General features: G+C 44.6%; 1 pseudogene; it reads right to left on the bottom strand.

Annotated features, from left to right (window-relative positions):
• Positions 1-1,821: 1,821 nt before the first annotated feature.
• Positions 1,822-4,463, bottom strand: LOC103550958 (splicing factor YJU2 pseudogene; annotated as a pseudogene).
• Positions 4,464-6,382: the final 1,919 nt, after the last annotated feature.

Here is a 6,382-nt window from a genome sequence, read left to right as displayed (position 1 = left end):
TCTCTTTGGAGCTGGGAGCAACCAAGTTGAACACGAGTTAACTGACTTTCATACATATCTTTGACCAGGATCTTGGCGTGGTGTAGAACGTGAATTATTGATTATGGTGGAGTCAGATGCCAAGTTCACAACAGACACAGACTCTCCTGTTTTATCTCCTGGATCTCTCTTGACTTTGGGCAAACTGAACCCCACTTTAAGCCATTAACAATAATGTGATAAACTGTTCCTCAAGTTAACTCTCTAGACGTGAAAGCTACAGATTTTATTTTTCAGAATTTTTAACGAGACAAATGTAGCAGAATCAAAAAAGCTTACATCTGACCTTGAGGGTATTATATGTTAAGTGAAATAAGCCGGAGAGAGAAAGACAATCTCTGCATGACTCCACTCATATGTGGAAGTTAAACACGTGGACAAAGAGAACAGATGAGTGGTTATCAGGGAAAGGGGAGGTAGGCAGTGGGCACAAAGGGTGAAGTGGTGCACCTATAATATGACTGACAAACAATAATGTACAACTGGAATTTCACAAGGTTGTAAACTATCATAATCTCAATAAAAAGTAAAAAAGTAAAAATAAATAAAAAATTTAAAAAAAGGTTACATCTAATAAACACCTAAGAGAACAAGGATAGGTGTGGAAATTGTGTGGCTATAGCTGCAAGCTGGAATGGTGGGCTGGTCAGTAAGATTCCTAGAAGAATTCACTATTCAAGGTCCTGCTTCTGGTAATGCTAAGTAGTTTCTATAAGACCAAACTCCCCATGGATAACAACTATAAACTCTAAACAAAATAGGAAAACAATTACTTGAAGGCAGTGGAGAGTAACAAAAAATCAAGCAGATACTGGTGGGGAGGCAAACAATGGGAGGAGTCAACACAGAGGAAGAGAGAGCACTGGGTAAGTGCACCTCTCCCCCACCCCTTTAAAAAAGCATATGTAAACAAATAAATAAATACATATATACATACATTAGCACAAGGGATGCCATTTGGGGCCTGTGGTTTTTCTCTTCAACACTAAAAAGGGTGGGTTGGTTGTACTATCAGGTAAAGTAGATTTCAAGACAAAGATTATTACTAGAAGCAAAGAGGGACATTTTGTTATCAGCTCTTAGTTAACAGCAGCCCTGACATCGGTTCACCTACATTGAACCCAGCATATATGGGGTTAAAACCAAAAACATTCGGCTCCCTGCTTCTTTAGCTACACTCATATGTAAGTATCTGTCTCTTTAACCTTTGACTCCCCAAGCTTTACAACCAAATAGAAGTTACAAATTGTTCAAGTCCAGGTAGCCTGGCATTGGGCTCACATTAAAGTTTTAGCTAATCATGCGTCCTTGAAGTCTGCCCCAGGAAAACTGGTGTCTAGAGGATATCAGAAAACTGAGGCTTCCCAGACCTCAACTCCTCGGCTCCCTGACAACAGAAACCACCATCCATTATGAAGGCAAGACAGCCAAGGACGCCCACCTGCAATCATCCTGTCTTACCACTCCCCTCTCCCTGCAAGCAGCCAATCAAGGCCAAACACAGGCTGGCGGGAAAATGCCCACTAGCAACGCTATATGTTCCCCCCCACCCCCCCACCTAAAACCCCAAGTAAAAACCCTTGCTTGTAGCTTTTCCAGGAGTTTGGGATTTCAGCATTAGTTACCCATTCTCCTTGCTCAGCACTTGCAATAATAAAGTCCTACTTTCTTCCACTGCACCTGGTGGCAGAGATTGGCTTGCTGTGCAACAGGTAACCAAACTCACATCAGGATCGATATCAATTTCATAATGAAAAATTGGCCAATTCATGAGAAAGATATAACGATCATAGGTTTAGGTATTTAATAACAGAGCTTCTAGATACATGAAGCAAAACTGGTCAAATTAAACAGAGAAATGTACACTTTACAATCAGGGTTGATTTTAATACCCCTTTCTCAGCAGTTGATACAACTACTGGGCAAAGAAGTCATTAAAGGCAGACGCTCTGAACACCACCATCAGTGATATTTATAGAACACTCTGCCCAACAACTGCAGAGTCCACGTTATTTTCCAGTGCACATGGGATATTCATCAAGATAGACCATATGCTGGGCTATAAAACAAGTCTCAATAAATTTAAAAGCTTTAAAATCATACTGCATATTTCTCTAACCATTGTGAAATTAAACTAGAAAGCAATAACAACGTTAGAAAAAATCAAATATCCGGAAATTTTAAACTGTACTTGTAAATAGTCCATGGGCCATTGTCATAATTCATATATTTCAGAAGTTGTTCAGTACTCACATGCTATGATGTGAAATGTTTTTTTTCCCCAGCAGCATCCTTTTATTGGCTCTGGACAGTTTTGTGGCAGGAAGAGATGGAGCCAACCAGGGGTGGATGGGCTCACCCATCCGCCCAAAACATGGCTGACATCTCAAGGACTGTTCAAGACAGGACTTCAAATGCCTGCCAGAAGCTCAGCGCTGCTCCAGGGATGTTGCAGCCCTGAACTAGGTGCCAGGTAGGGGCCAGAGTGAGTTGGGGACCCTGAGATCCCAGAGGACTAACTGGGTGGGGTGACAGGAGAGAAACCCAGTCCCTAGGCTGAAGCCCTTGCTGGCCCCACTGGTTGGAGGGCATTCATGCTTGTCCAGTCGTGGCTGTGGTTGGTGCCAAGGCCTCCTGCCCCCACTGGCTGGAGCTAGACGTGTGACCCTTGCCCCAGGGAAGGGCCTGGGCGGTGGCCCCAGACAGTTGCTGCCACTGCTGTCCTCGCTGTCCGAATATGTGCCCAGCTGACTCAGGGAGGAGGTGCGGGGCGTCTGGGGTCCAGGGTCAGCAGCTTCCCGTTCTTCACGGTGCCCAGGGCGGGTGCTGCGATCCAGGTACGTTTTCTTCACCACGACCAAGTCCAATAGCTGGGGCCTGCTGCCAAGGGTGCCCACGCTCCTCTCCCATTTCTCCACTTTCCTCTTAGCCTTTGGGGCCTCCTCCAGGATGGAGATGGGATTGGGCAGGAGGGCTGACCGGGGTGGGAGCAGCATCCTCCTCCTCCGAATTGGAGTCTCCAGCAGTCTTTGTTTCCTAGCTTCTTCCCTCTAGGCCGCCACTAACTTCGTCCTCCTTCTGCTCCTGCTCCTGCCTCAACACGGCCTCCAAGTCCACATGGGTCTGCCACTGCCCTTGAGGTCCCGCAGGTTCTTCAGAACTGTCTCCAGCTTGGAGTCCTCAGTTCGGTTCTCCAGCTCCTTCATGGGGTTGTTCAGCTCCTCGTCCTCCTGCTCCCTCTGCACCCTCTTCTCCTCGGCCTCCAGGAGCTCCTCGGCCTGGAAAATCGGCGTGACTCCGCTCCCTGGTGTGGTTTGTGTTTTCAGGCTCTGTCCTGAAGGTGCTCTCTGCCAGGCAGCGCGCACTTGGCGCAGAAGCGGAAACTGCGCAGGCCCGGCCGCCGCGCTCTGCAGCGTCTCTGCGCGCTGAACTTGTTGCCCCAGGAGGTTTGTCTTGCATGTCTTGCACCTCAGGTTGAAGGGGGGCCGTCAATGCACGCGTACTCCCGGTCTTAGGGCAGCTTGAGCACGGGGATCTTTGACGGGTCAAAGCGGGTGGGCAGCATTTGTTTAAAACTTTTTGCTCCATCTTTGCCTCCGACTTTTCTCACAAGCACAAGAAAACTGCTAGCGTTCGGTGTTCGCTGACCTTCCCTTGTACTTCCGCTGACGTCACTTCCGTCGGCCTCTATTATTGGCTGTGGCGTACACATCTTGTCTTTTTCATTGGCTCCACTGTGAAATATGCTTTGTTGTGAACGAAAGGATAGAGGCCGTACGGGCAAAGTAAACAGCTTAACCAAAATCCGTGGAAAAGGTTTATGGTTTGACCAACAAAAGATGAATGATCAGATATTTCATGTGCTTTGTCCACAACATTAATGTGGCATCAGAATTTTAAAATCTTTTGTTGCAAGCTAGTTAGCCTATATGTAATCCTCCTATCTAGATTCCCATGTGCATATATACATAAAATTCATCTTTGATTTCTCTGTTCCCCCTATGTTCCTCTCTATTATCCAGAAGTCTATTCTGAGATATGTTGAAAATACTCATCTTCCAGATTCCATTGTATTTAGAAAAATTGCTGTTTGTTACTACGAAACCTGCTTGTTGATAAGCATACTAGAAAGAAGAAAAAAAACACTGGGAATCCCTTTTCATTTCATTGTTCAATAAGAAGATAAATGGGGCTGGCCCAGTGGTGCAGCGGTTAAGTGCACAGCAGCGGTTAAGTGCACACATCCTCTTTGGCAGCCGGGTTGGCTGGTTTGGATCCCTGGTGCGGACATGGCACTGCTTGGCAAGCCGTACTGTGGTAGGTGTCCCACGTATAAAGTAGAGGAAGATGGGCACAGATGTTAGCTCAGGGCCAGTCTTCCTTAGCAAAAAGAGGAGAATTGGCAGCAGTTAGCTCAGGGCTAATCTTCCTCAAAAAAAAAAAAAAAGAAGATAAAAAGTTGAGAAAAACTAGTTTTTAGAAGAACTATTACTTTTCAGGTGTTCACACGCACTTAGGAATGAGTTCATACTAGCCACCAGCTATTCCCATAGCTTGATCTGAGTCATATAGCTATAGTCTCTGGAGATGTTTGCCAGTCTCTGATCAGCCTTCAAAAACATGAAATCTACCGTCTCACTAACCCCTTACCTTGTGCCAAAGCCTGGTCCTGCCTGTACTCTAATTGTCCTCCAATCCTCATGTCTTTTAGGAATGTGTTCCAAGATGGTCTAACACTTGAAGTTTAGGTCAGGCCAGTGGTTCTTAAACCTAAGTGTGCATCAGAATCACCAGGAGGGCTTGTTACAATAGATTCCTGGGTCTACCCCCAGAGCTTCTGATTTAGCATGTCTGGAGTGGATTTTGACAATTTCCATTTCTAGCTAGCTCCCAGTGATGCTGATGCTGCTGGTCTGGGGTCTACACTTAGAAAACCATTGGGTTTTCCTGTTCAAGGGAAAGGAGAATGCTAAGAGAGTTTCCAGGGTTTACTCAAAGGATTTTTTTCTATTGTAAGAATTCTAGACTGTCTGAATTGAGATGTTTCAAACCCTTGTACTTCTTAAGACTACTTTAGGATTTCAGAGGAGACAGGAGTTTGAGAAAGCTAGGTAAGAAATTTTAGAAATTCCAGTGCTTTTGAGGTTGTCTAGATCAAGGTCCCATTCTGTGGGGCTGGGTTGCTTCAACATGCCTGTTACTAAGGGATTAGAAACTATCTAGCCCAGTGGTTCTCAATGTGAGGTCACTGGACTAGCAGCAGGAGCGTGACCTTGGAACTTGTTAGAAATGCAGATCTTCAGGCCCCACCCCAGGTGCACTGAGTCTGAAACTCTGCGGCTAACAATTCATAATTAACAAGCCCTCAGGTGATTCTGATGCACACTAGAGTTTGAGAAAGGTAGATATTTTACCGTTTTGGATCTGTTCTAGGATGGAGGGGATAGGCTGAGGGGCTCACAATTGGTCAACAACAGGTTGTCAATACCCACAATGCACTGTTATAGAGCCTGGCTAGACAAGCCTCACAAGAACGTATTATTGCTTCTTTTGGAAGCAAATAAGGGATAGTGTCAGAATCATTTTATAAATTATGAGTCCACATTTTGTTGGCTATGTTCCAGAGAATGACACAATCAATAATGATGCATTTCTATTTAGTGTATCAATCCTAATTGTTACTAAGTAGAAGTCAGGCTGTGGTTCCAACACTGTTCTTTTTAAAGAAGGTATAGGAACACATTAGGATGAATTTATGATCAACTCTTTAAAACGGAATTCTTAATGCACATTCGCTCATTGATTCATTCAAATATTTACCAAATGCCAACTTCCTACCAAGCTATGCATTGTGCTAGATGGCAATCAAAGATAGAGAGATGAGTGAAATACAACCCACCTCCTTTACTGAAGACATAATCATTTGCAGAAGTCAGCACAGAAATGGATCTTAGTAACCACTTGGCCCAGTGGTTCTTTCTCAGTGTAGTCCTGACACCAGGAAGATCAGTTATTACTGAGAACTTGTCCCTAGATCTACTGAGTCAGAAACTCAGGAGGTGAGGCCAGGAGGCGGGGAGGTGCAGTCCCAATCAATTTTAAGCCTTTTGGGTGATCCTGATGCAGGCTGAGATTTGAGAACAAGCAATCTAGCCAAATGATATTTTGCCTTTCTTAGGTAACAGACCACTCAGAAAATCTGATGAAAACAGAGTCTTGTATATAACTTTGGGTGGTATAAACTGTGAAGTCTCAATTTAAGGACTGATCTTGTCCACATCCTTATTTTACAATTAAGCAAAGTAAATACCAAGAGTTAAGTGACTTGCTAATTAGTTAAACA

Source organism: Equus przewalskii, chromosome 4, assembly GCF_037783145.1.
Source record: "Equus przewalskii isolate Varuska chromosome 4, EquPr2, whole genome shotgun sequence".
Classification (NCBI taxonomy): Eukaryota; Metazoa; Chordata; class Mammalia; order Perissodactyla; family Equidae; genus Equus; species Equus przewalskii.
This window is presented reverse-complemented; position numbering and strand designations above follow the sequence as displayed.